Here is a 12,888-nt window from a genome sequence, read left to right on the forward strand (position 1 = left end):
CATCTCCTATAGGACTAGTCCTTTATCGACTCGCCCATCTCAGCACAGTTTTCTCCATTTCACCCCTCGAGCCCCTTACGTATGTTACACCGCCTCCGCCCCCGGACCCTGCTACTTCCCATTTCCTTCATCCTCCTCTGCTTCCCTTAGATCCAAACTTATCCTCCCAGCCCCATCCCCCTCACCCACCCACGCCGTATCCTCTTGCGCCCCCCACTCCCCCACCTCCTCACCGACACGTCCAGCCATTCCGTCTCCCCGCCGTCGTACATACATACGCTCCCTCCCCTCCTCCGCCACCTTTCCGAACTATCCTACTCCAGCGTCGCCCTCCCCTCCGACGCCTTCCCGAGTAATTCCGGTCGTCTCCACCGACGCTGGCGCCAGTGACCCTCTTTTTCTTCGCCCCCTCCCTGCCCCCTCAGCCCCCTCCCCCAACCCCTGCCGTCACCACCCCCTCTTCCTGCTCCCTGCCGTCGTCAACCAATCCTGGGAAAGAGTTGGGAAAGGTTGGGCACTTATTGTTATTATTATTTTTTTTATTTTTCTCGGTCTGGTGTCTCCAAGTCGCGCTCCCCTGCCTCCCTTTTCCTCCCTCGCTCCTTGCTCGTCCTTTCCTCTCCTCCTTTTCCACCCTGTCCTCAGGCTGCCCTGCTCACCTCCCTTCCTCCTCTCTCCTTCCACTTCCTACCATCATCTTCACTCTTTCCCCCGCCTTGCACACCCCTCACTCATCCCTCCTCCTACCCCAATCGTCTTACTCCTCCCGCTACCCTCCCTCCTTCATGCCCCCGTCTCTTGCTCACGGTTCTCCGGGATTTTCCGCCCCTTCCCTCAACGCGTTTACTTCGTCTCCGGTCGCTCCCCCACCCCCGCCCTCGCACACCCAGCGCCCCCCCGAACTGATTCTCCTTCCCACGCCGTGCACCCCGAGCCCCCTCTTCCACCCACTCCCTCCAACCCGGCCCAGCATCGTCGGTGGGAAGGGGAAAAAACAAATTTTATTTTCCTTTTCCCCCCCCTCCAATTAATGACGGTGTCTCTCGCCATGAGGTGACACCGTTAGAGACCCAATCTCTCGGATTTCCAACCCGTCTCCCTCGCCTCCTCCTCCAAACCCGCCCCCCGTCCACTCATCTCACTCCCGCTTGAACCCCCGCCGCGCCTTCCCCGCTCCCTTCGCTCACTTCTCTCTCCCAGGATCCCCCAAGATCCCTTTTCGCTCACATGCCTCTTCCCACACCGATCCATCTCTCTCCCTCCTTCGAATCTCGATCCAGCACCTCCCATTGTTCGTCCCGCCGCGATTTCCGCCCTCCTCCCTCCCACCATCATCTTATCCTCGTTTCATTATCCTGCGGCTCTCTCTCTCTCTCTCTCTCTCTGCTTCCTTGGACGCTCCCAGCACACACCCGCATCATTCTTCCCAGTTGTGTGTTTCTCGGGGAATCATTTTGATGTCTCATTCGCCTCCGTTCCGTCGTTTAGGTTCCTTGGCCTTTCCTTTCCCGGCGTTAATTTTGGCTTCCCAAAGACGTCAGAACGAGCAAAATTAATTACCTCCAGTAACTGAGGTTCATAGTTGTCACAAACCTTTACCGGAATTAAGTTTTTGAATGGGTATATTTGCGGTGGGCTTAGAAATTTCGAGAACATGCCCTCATATTAACACTGTGTTTCTTTTATTCACCCTCAAGTTCTACTCCCGCGTTAATCTTATTCTAATCGCGGGTTCGGCAATTGATTAATAAATCAAACCATTAGATTATTATTTCCACGATATTCTATTTATATAATATCGCATCAAAACGTTTAATTTTACGTATTATTTGTCCCAGTCGTAACCATTTGCGTTTAGCATATTGCGAGGAACGAAGAAAATGAATCGGAATTCCCAATATGAGTAAACCTTCACCTTTTTGATCCTAACATCTCAAATCTATTGAAAGCGTTTCCATAATTTCTTAATACGAATATAACAGAGAGGATATGAATTAAATTCTGGCGATACAACAAGTCCCATGTAATACATGATTATTCATCTTGAGCAAGGTTATTTGAATTGTTTTTCGCCAATTTGTATGCGTGCTTTATTCGTTTATTCGTTTATTTTTAACTTTGTCTGAGGCAATGGATTTATGCTAAAAATCATTACGTTTGGTTTGGTTTTTGCCACGTAGTACACTGCCGTCTATTCAGTGTGGCATCTTATATATTCCTCGCTCAATTTAATTTCTCTATCCGACTCCTTTAAATCATATCGTATTTCTTATTTTCCTTGCCCCTCTCTTCCGCCGACGTTTTCCTTCCATCCACTAAATCATCGCTTCCTGTATTTTTTCCCACTCTCCGTACGCCGTATTTTACTTTCCCTTCCATGTTCCTCCCCGCTCTGTCCTCTCTCCCTCCTTTATCGTTTCTCCTTTCTCCCCTTCCCCCTTTCATTGCTGTGTTCTTCTGCACCCTCGTTCCATGCCTCCTTTCTCATTTATCATTCTCAACTCAATGCATTACCCTTCTTTCATTTTACTTTCTACAGTGCCATTTTTCGTTTGCCATTTCACTTTTCCTTTTCTCCTAGTACTTCTAGTTTAGGGATAAATAACTCAGGTAGCCTTAAATTTTGATTCAGTGTTCTCAGACGATTGAAGTTATTTCCATCAATAACACTCCCTACTAGTTCGTACAAGAGTATGTGGCGGCGGGTGTCAGTTATATTCACATTTAATCAAATAATTGTAGACGATTTGTTGCATCAATTTGCGTTTTTAATGACTTGTTTTTTTATTAGATTCGAATCCGCCGTGGCCAGAAAAATATCCCGGTCGATGAAATGCCTCAGATTTTAGAGGATGTTTTCATTTTTTGTATTATCCTTTTACTTGTTATTACTTTTTACCTTACAAAGTTTATTTTTAACCATGATTTTGTTGGAATTCGAAATATTTTTGAATCAGTTCTCTCTTTTTTGTTAATTTAAACGCTTTATCTTTCAGTGTGTAATCTGGATCAATTTAGAGGGAATCAGGCTATCTCACGTCTGCATATGACAAGACGATCCGGGTTAACGCGAGGGAGTGGAATATTGTTAATTTGGACAATTTTATAATTTTATACGCACAATAAGGGTTAACTTGACGATATACTTAATTTATCTACCAGGATCACTTAATAATGAAATTATATTAATAAATATTCTTGTAAATAATAGTGGACACAGTCCTGCCAGTCCAGTTAAGTACAAAATTGCGAGAATCTTCCTGAATGCCTCCATTTCCCGTGTTCACATATTCAAGTAGTTTCAAATCCTCGTCATGAATTCTCATTTCTCCTTTGACTTTCCTTCGACATTCTGCGCCCATCCTTATGTCCAACCGAAAATTCATTTCCGTCGTGTATCATCTCCTGTTATATATATCAGCTGTAGCGGTGATGTGGATCGTTTGGCTCCGGATGGGTGTGTAGGCCTTTGAGGAAGGGGGAGAGAAATAGATTAGGGAAGATAAACATGAAGTATGAGAAATGAATCAACGTTTATTGCTTGAGAGAATTACATGGATCATAAAATAACAAGTTCAAGTTTATAACAAAGTGGAAAAATATTTATTTTGATGTACACGTATGGATCAATAATTGATAACAATGAAAAACACAGCTCAAGAAACGTTTTTCTCTAATTAACAAAAAGGTGGCATAAACCAAATAATAAAAGTTGTATTAATGACACAGGTTAAACATCCTCACAAATGTAAACAGCAATCAAAACATAAGAGAAAAAGGGTTGGAGAATTTAATATTCGAAAACCTTGGTACCAAAGATATTTCGTTGTAGACTAATTGAAAAATACATTCTCCCATTGTAAAACACAATGCAGTTTTATTAAAGGAAAGCATAATAGTTTTAAGAAATAGAATTTTTAGGAAAATGTTTAATGCATATTGAGAAACACTATATATTTTTAATTAATACGTACATGAATGGAAAGAACAAACCCTGAGTCAATCAGAAGGAGGTGGACATGGGAATGCGTTTTCCATCCCTATAAGGCTCAAAATATTTAGCCCAATCGAAGTACAATTAGAAGAGCCACATAATTAGAACAAGTCAAATAAAAGAAGCTGCGATGAAATTGCTATTAGTGATTTTAAACTTAGGAGAGGGAAGGAGGAAGAGATGGGGAGAGAGAGATGGAGGAAGATAGAGGAGGGAGGGGTGTGGGGAAGGTTTTTCAGAGTCTGGGCGAGAAAGAGGAGGTGGACTGGGTCGGAAGGAAGACTGGAGTGGGGTACCGAATCGTGGGGGTGTGGTAAGGCAAGGAAGGTCCTGGAAAAGAGGAGAGAGGCAGGGGAGGGTAGGGGAGAGGGAAGGTCGGAGGTGGGTGAGGACGGCCCAGCCAAGGCTGCCGGGAGTGTGGGAGAGGGAGATGTGTGGTGGGGTGTATTCGTATGGGTTGGGTGGGAGGGAGAGGGGAAGGGGCGGCAAGGTGGGAGGGCGGGCCGGGAAGGGTGTGGTGGGAACGGAGGGGAGGGCCGTCTGCCCCTGTCGCGCCGCAACCGGCAGTGCAGTGCCTGCTCTCCGGTGGAAGCGAACATTTCTCCCGTTCCTTTCTCCACCGTCTCGGTTATAAGACTCCGGGGAGGAGATTTGATGGGGGTAGGAGAGGAGAGGTGGAGGAGGAGGGAGGGGGGGCACTGGGGGAAGGAAGGAATGTGTCACAGTGTGTGTGAGTGAGCGTGTGTGAATGTGTATACGTGTTCGGGGGAGTGTGTAGGTGCCGCGGAAAAAAAGGATTAGATAGGAAGGAAGTGCTAGGGATGGGCCGATTTTTTCTGGAAAGAGACTCAAGAGAGGCGGGAGGAGGGATTTTCAGCGGGGTGACTTTCCGCGGAGCGGGAGAGAGGAACTTTTCGGTTGGGCCATCGGGGACGTCTCCTGTGTCGAATGATGGAGGGCAAGTCTCTTCCACCACACCCCGATTACCCGAAAGTGAAGTTTTTTTGCACGTGTACTCTCTCCTTCTTAGTAGTTTCGAGCCTTTCTTTCACCCTCTCCTCCAACCTCTCTGCCTGAATCTCCTCCCCCGCAGAGAACCGCTCCAGCGCCTCTCCGACAAGTGTCGCGGATACCCTCGCGACACGCGCGTTGTGCCGTCTCCAACGCTCGTCGCCCTTCAATTATCTTTGCTCTCACGATAGGTGTTCTGTTCCGCGAAATGGACGTGGGTGAGGGGGGGAGAGGGCTAGAGGGATTGAAGGGTAGAGAACGGGGGGGTAGAGAGGGTGGGAGAGATGGGTGTGGGTTCGCAGAAGTTGGTGCCGTCGCTTATGGTAGTCGTCCTCCCAACCTGCGGGATCTCCAGACGTGGCGGAGGAAGAAAGGAAAGGAAGAGTTTGAATCCATCTCTTCCTTTCTGGCTCTCTCCATTTCTCTCGAGAGAGGGTTGGCCCGGTCTCACGTCTTCCTAAACGGCCGTCTGGGAGAATCGTCGGCCGTGAGAACACGAGTCCCAGGCTCCCTTCCTTCGTGTAAAAATGTCTCCCCTGGTCTCTTGATCCCATAGTGCTTGGCGTTAGTGCTGTGGCAATTTCTGCGTTCCACAAATGTGAGAACTCGAACTGACTCCTTGACTCTGGTATATCTTCATTTAGTTTCGATCTACGTGATCCGGAAAGATGTATTAAATTATAAATATCAGGCGGACTTGTTTTATTGCATAATTGAGCCTGATTCGCGGGATTTAATTGGCAGTAGTGCTGTTGGTTTTAACAAAATATTTCCGGACTGGCAACAAGACGTAAATTTCCGCCCTCCATTTCATATTTTCGGACACTTGAAGATGTTTTCATGCACCTGAGAACATATGTGCTCCTGGAATTGAATGTCCCAGTTTCCCATGGCAAGAGAAGCAAAGGACGACGACTGCTAGCTACTCTTAGGTGGCCATAATTCATATTTCTTTAGCCACGCTCCCATGGGACTGGATCAATATCCATATCCTCCGGAAGTAAGAAAGTATGCCCCGTCCCTAGAGTCCTCGCCTAGTAGAAAATCCTCGCCTAAAGGCTTCGGGTTGAGCCCTCTTATCTTTCTCAAAATACGGACCGCGACACGGTCACACTCAATCTAAGGGAATGGCTTCTGGAACGCTCACGGTAATTAGAGCGAGGGGAATGAAGACTACTCATCTCTTTTCGGCGCTTCAAGACAACTCCTTGGATGCGCACCATAGCTTCGTGGGACTACGAAGGTCGAGGTGAGTGAGCAACTTGGAGAGACGCGGGGGAGAGGGTGGATAAGGTGGGGGGTCTCGCGGACGAAAGGGGAATGCAATGGGGGGATGAGAGATGAAGTTTACGTGGTTTGGAGGCAGACGGACGGGGGACGGCAGGCGTTTGAAGTCGTGAGGACCGGTGGCCGAGGAGAACAAGGCCGGAGTAACGGCCCGCGGTATCTCAGCCGATTACCGCCGTGTGATGGGTCTCTTCAAAACTTTTGCGGATTCCGTCTTTGGGCTCGCTCTCGTATCGGAATTGAAATTTTGCGACCGTGCGCCCACGCAGTTAATAATCAATGCGTGGCCTTACCAGCCTGCTATTATTCTCTCAACTTTGCGGCGTCCGTTTGAGGGACGTTCTTATCATAAGCATCTGCGCATGGTTCGGGATAAGCTGTGCAAGAAGATGTTTAGTATTCAAATTCGTCTCCAGCGACCTTAAATGTCTTGCATGCCGCTCATGAATGTAAATACTTCACGCCTGGAAACAGACGGTGAAATAATCATATATTTTTATGAATATTGTGAATTAGAGAGAAAATTTTCATCCTAGTGTCTGAGTTATAGCGCACATAATGCAGTGTAGCCCCTGGAATTCACGGAATAGGGTTTTAATTCTCTCTGTCACCTGAGTGTGCAATCTATACATTATATTTGGTAAGCTTAGAGAGCCCTCTCTTGGTACATACTAATTTTATTGCAAAACAGTTATGATTACTGCATGATTTCGCACCACTCAATGCTTATACATTTCATCAAGTCAATAATTAAATTATAAAAATTGCTATGGAGCAGATAATTTTATACAAAGCTGCATATTAGATCTTCTATGTTTATATGCGTCAATGAATCTTTTATGAATTTATGTTCTTTTTATGACTCTCTAAGAAACCCCATATTAAGTGTGATCAGAACAGAAAATGTTTATTTTCATTAGGTATAATTAAAGGGGCCTTGCTGAATATGAGTATATCTAGTTTGGATAATTTCGACATAAAAAAATTACTTTTCCTCGATCCCGAATTGTGACCATTCAGTTCAAATTTTACCATACAATTTCCTTGCCTATAGTACTCTTTTACTTCAATATCTACATAATTTAAAAATATGATTACTTTTTCTTAATTTTTTTTCTCTGTCAGTGGTGTTGTAAGTAGTTTTAACATATTGATTCCGTGGGAATCATCGATTCATCTTCATATGGTTTTCCTAATGAGTTAGCGGGGAGAATGTGAAGAACGCTTAAAGCCTTTGGATTTTATTCTACCTTCCTGATGTTGTAATAGGGAAATTTTAACTCGAGTTTTCAGTTTTTAAAATTTCATGTGATAATTACCAGCGCGTAAATCAGCCCGAAGTTCAGGGTGATAGAAAATGGTGTATTAATCAGTTGTCAAGATGGAGCTAGTATAAACAGACTCCTGCAAGGTTGTATAATTCTACGCGGAAATGAACTATCCTCCAGAATTTTCTCCGATTGCATACGTAAGTGAGTTGTGCTTCGTCTTCGCGCGGCTTATCCTCACCCTCCCCCTTCAATCGAATTTGCAGTCCGCCTTCCTTCACCTTTCTGGTGCCGCCAGCCTTCGTCATAAAAAGTTTAGAGGAGTCCTCTCCCGCCGCTGGAGGATTCACTGCGGACCCTCATTCGTGGCAATTTTTATGCCCACCGCAGTCCTAACCCTACCCACCCTCAGCCATACGCATAGGAGTTTTCTATCTTCTAGTTTCATATCGCCTAAGAGGGGGGAGGTGTGCTTAGGTAGGACGAGGAGAGTAGGCGACGGTGGCGAAGGGCTCGGGGTTCTCCTCCTCCCACCGATTCCTAGAGATCGATTGATCCAGTGGGTTAGGTGCGGCCGGCGGGGGGTGGGAGAGGTTGGGGAGAAGGCACTGAGGCGGTGGGATGGGTAGGGAGGTCGCCGACGACGAGGATGGGGGCGGCGACACTGATAAGATCGGCTGGCTTGGGATTGAATATTTGCCGGAGATCTGCGGTCGCATCACCAAAATTTGTTGGTGCTCTTTCGAAATCCGTGCTTGTAAAATAAAATTCGCTTTGCTTATCGCCTGTTTTTTCTCTTGTATTATGCGCAGGAACACATAAAACAAATACTAACGTGAGTTCACGGAAGTGTATGTAAATATGGAGAGCAGAAAAAATGAACTTAATTTTGTTGATTTAAAATTTAATATGTTTAAGAATTTTACGTAGAATTCCTACTCTGGTGAATTATTTTTATTACAGGGATATGCTTCCGTCGGGGTGATTTATCTAGATTAACGAATGTTGAACTCCCGGCGATTAAATAGAGCTTTCTTTTCGTCGTCTGGTGTGAAAACTAATTTTAATTTTAAAATTTACATTGTTTTCAGGTAGCTGATATGTTAACTGGAAATTCCATATGAGAGCAATGTTAGTTGACTAGTGATACGGTCTTACAGCATGCCTATAAGTGTTCTCTGGACCACTTTTTGTTTACCTCTTGCCATTAATATTCTCTTCTGTTCAACTTGGCGTTTTGTATATTCTGTTTGGTTGCGTAATAGGTCTCTCTTTTGGTACATATGCCTCCTTTTTAATATGACCCCCTAAGAATAGAACCATTTCTTATTAAGCTATTGTTCAGGCTTTGAAATCTTGCGAAATTATCACCACCTAACAAGCATAGCCACGTTCTGCTACCGCCATGCTTTACTTCTGTTAAAGAAATTACAATTACTCGCGCCATAATCTAGAATAAATGTTTCAAATAATTGTGTCTGCTCATATTCGGTAATGATATTGTTCGCAAGATGACAATAATAGTCTATTCTACGTTTACCGCAAAGTTAGTTTTTGACTTAAAAAATGAGATTAAGAGAAATGCAACTTTATCGTTAATTAAAAATTTCACGTAATAATAGCTTATGGAATATTTTAGGTGCTTGAAAAATGTTTCATCCTATTTTTATTAACCATTAGATATGTTTGTGTTCTCCTCATGTGATAAGCGCATGATCGCATAATTACTAATTTAACTGCATTTTAATCACTTTGCGTATGCGGTATTTACGAGCGTCATGCATTAAGTATCTCGCCTTTTATTATAAAGTTGGGCTGACCACGGAACTGCCTCATTCTATGTCAGAGTTAACTAAAACCTCACTTCACCCTGAAGACGATGGCAGAGTCAGCCTTCGAAACGTCGGTGTACTGCAACCTGACCCGGTGGGAAACCCGAGAAAACTTCTTGAAAACCTTATGAGCATACCCTTTCTTATATTGTGTTATAAAGAAACCCTGTTCCATATGGTTCTTTTCCTTGCAGTGATTATTATGACATTTTCCTTGTCTTCTCTTCTCTATATCCCCTTGTTTCTCATTTCATCTGCTCATTTGATCATCATTATTCCCCTTCAGCACCAGGTTTTTCATTCACCTTCAGTCAACTTTTGCAATTGCCCTTACTGCTGATTTGGAGAGAGCCACACCCATCTAGAAAATTTTCTTCTCATTTTACCTAATTTATAGGAGCCAAAGTTTCAGCGCGGGTTGCCTCTTCGTCATAAAAGCTTTCTTCGTTTAGGTGATCTGAACTTGTTGTCCATTGAACTTCCACAGCCCCAGCACGACCCGAGTCCTTAATTTTCTAGCGTGCCCATTAATATTTCCTATCTACCGATCCGTCGTATCGGAATAAGAGTCCCCGGGTGAACTTGCGCGGGGTCGAATTGTCTCGGGGAATGAGACACGTCTGAGAAGGCACGTGGCTCAGAGACTTGGGGTTTTAATGTCGCGGTGCGGTGCCTAAAGATTTCGCTTAGCTTTCGCTGTAAGGAAGAACTGGTTCTGACTCAAGGACGTGGGTCTCCCATTTCTCTTAATGGATATTCTTTATCGCCGTGTTTTATTTTATGGTCAATTACCTGTAAGTATTTTGTGGTATGGAAATGATAATCATTCGTTTCTCCCTCCACTACGTATCAATAGAAATCCTAGCATAGGATTTTTAAGTGATAAATTAGTCATAGGTTAAGCAATATATATTTAATTAGCATTTATAAAATGCTAATTAAATTAATTAACTAAATTAAACTAATCCATTTAAATATTCTATTCTTAGTCTTCATTATTATCACTTTGTTCTTGTATTTCGCCTCATAGTACATTTTAAGTTCACTTTTAGTCATTGATTATATTAGTTTTCAATTTTACTCTATTGATTTCGTATTTTTGCAAAAGGGACTTTTTTTAAGCGTAGACCAAATATTAAAATGAAAGATTTATTTTGGCCCAAAAATGTGGGGTATTGATTGAAATTTTTTTTTCTTAAATGTGGTCTTTCCCATTATGTTTCCCACTTTTTCTGCAGAGATATTTTTGTATCTATTTTATATCGGTAGATTTTCATCAGCGCAATACAATTCAGGAAGATTTCTGGTCAATTAAACTAAAACATATTTATAATAATTTAATATTCTTGATTTAGAATATATTATTTGCAAGAGTTAGACTATCTGCCATATATTCATTCCAGACAATTACTTTCTATTATCCAAATATATAATACAATACTTCATTACTATTCTATTTTCCTTATAAAAAAGGAATTTATATTGCCGCATCCTGTGTATATATACTTGAGGAAGGCCTCGGAGAAGGCCGAAAGCTCAAACAATCTACCATGTGAGTGTCCTTTTAAGTGTTACTATTTTATTTGTGTTCTATTGTGCCGTCCAAAGATTATACTGCTCGTGTTAGTGTTTCTATGTCATCGATATATATATATATATATATATATATATATATATATATACATACATATATTACACTTTTTGAAAGTCTCACGGACGTGAATAATAATGTATAACACTTAGCACTACCCCCCTCCACCCCATTACCTTCTATATTTTCCCCACCCTTTTAACGCTACCCCTCCAAACCCTTCCCTTCCGAATTCTCTCCCCACCTTCCCCTTCTATCCATCGCTCCAGCCCTCGTATTCCCTTCAGTTCTGTCCCTCTCTTCCTTGATAAAGGTGGCCACGACCACCGAAAATTCGAAAAATAGTGAGACTCTTTTTTGTGTTTCTGTGTGTTTTTGTCTGTGTCCACTAGTTCTAAGTGTTATATATTATATATACATATATATATACATATATTATAAACATATATGTATATACATATATGTATATATATATATATATATATATATATATATATACATATATGTATATAAATCAGTTTTCTAATTTTTTGTTCAAAAAAATGATCTGTTCCCATTTTCCTGTTTGAAGATTCCTTAGATAAGAGCGCCAGAATTATTTTCGACGCAATTTGAACAACTCAAGTTCACATATCGCTAATAGTGCAAGTCTCGCACCCTTCCCACAAATGATTGTATTCTTCCCTACCTATTCATTATTTTTTCATATCAGATTGCGTAATGTAGGCTGTATTCCAGATTGCACAGCAGATTACTTGGCATTACGAATTGCACTATTTAATGATTTGAGTAACTCAATTCACTCGAATTATAAGTATTTATTTTAAAATATACGCCTGTAACCTCGGCTCGCGGAGAATGATATTTTCGGTTGCCTTCAAACATACAGTCTAGTGGGATAAATAGACAACAGATACAGGGTTCGTCCGGAAAATAAGTGTACTGAGCTCAGGAAAAATAATTTATTACACTTTTACATATCTTAAGCTAATATTCCTCAAAATAGGACCCTTGTGAGTCGATACACTTGTTCCAGCGGCGTTCCCATTCCTGGAACGCTCCCGCGAAGGCATCATCGGGAACCTCTCGAAGACTCGTCGTCGACGTCTTCTCTGCCCTCCACGAACATCTTGTGCCACCGAAAGATCATGTTTCTGGACATGGCTGTCTCCCCGTAAGCCTGGTTAATCATACCGACAGTTTCGGTAGACGATTTCCCAAGCTTTACCGCAAATTTGATGGAATAACGCTGCTCCAAAAACTTCGGCATCGCGTTCCGTGACGTGGGTCGAGCGTGGAGGTTCGCGTTAACAGAGCTCCTCACTACACCACAGCTCAGAGCCGATTGCCTTTTTCAGCGTCGCTTGCCAACATACCCCCCTCCAATCGCAGCCCGTCAGAGCGGTGCTGGGCGCGCCGCTCCAGGAGCGCACGCGCCTGGAGCGGCGCGCCCAGCCCAGGAGTCAGTACACTTATTTTCCGGACGAACCCTGTATACACAAAAGTGGGATAAATGGTGCTCGCACCGAAAGTTTTAAACTTAACATAAATGGTTTAATAGAAATAAAGCAACCGTCCTCTCAGTGAATTTTCTTCGGAGGGCTACCTGAAAACCCCTCTTCTTCTTTGCTAGTGATCTCTCGGCCTGAGTCCTTCTCACGCCAATTACATTCTGGTGACCGGAAATGAAGTGATCGGTGTTTCCTATGGTGAAATATGATTAAGATGAGGAGTCAAGCGGAATATTTTATTGCGACAGTAGAGTTTTCTGAGCAGGATTGAATTCCGGTGCTTGTTTGTGCATTTTACTTTCAACTCCTCGATAGCGCACTAGAATAGTAAATGGATACTTGCGAGTTAATGTCTCAGGTGATTTGATGACGTGATTTGATGGATATCCAATTC

General features: G+C 43.2%; 1 protein-coding gene across 7 annotated transcripts in view; it reads left to right on the forward strand.

The window, feature by feature from the left end:
* Window positions 1–12,888, forward strand: part of LOC139687525 (uncharacterized) — a 585,660-nt gene that overhangs the window by 159,408 nt on the left and 413,364 nt on the right. The window contains exon 1 of one of the 7 annotated variants that reach the window (XM_071584722.1): window positions 6,195–6,254. The exons of the other annotated variants lie outside the window; for them this stretch is intronic. The gene's annotated coding sequence lies outside the window, so the exon portion shown is untranslated. Of the gene's footprint in view, window positions 1–6,194; window positions 6,255–12,888 lie in introns of those variants that run through there. 7 annotated transcript variants of the gene reach the window in all.

This window comes from Hetaerina americana, unplaced genomic scaffold (genome assembly GCF_022747635.1).
Source record: "Hetaerina americana unplaced genomic scaffold, ioHetAmer1.1.p SCAF_2, whole genome shotgun sequence".
NCBI classification, from domain to species: Eukaryota; Metazoa; Arthropoda; class Insecta; order Odonata; family Calopterygidae; genus Hetaerina; species Hetaerina americana.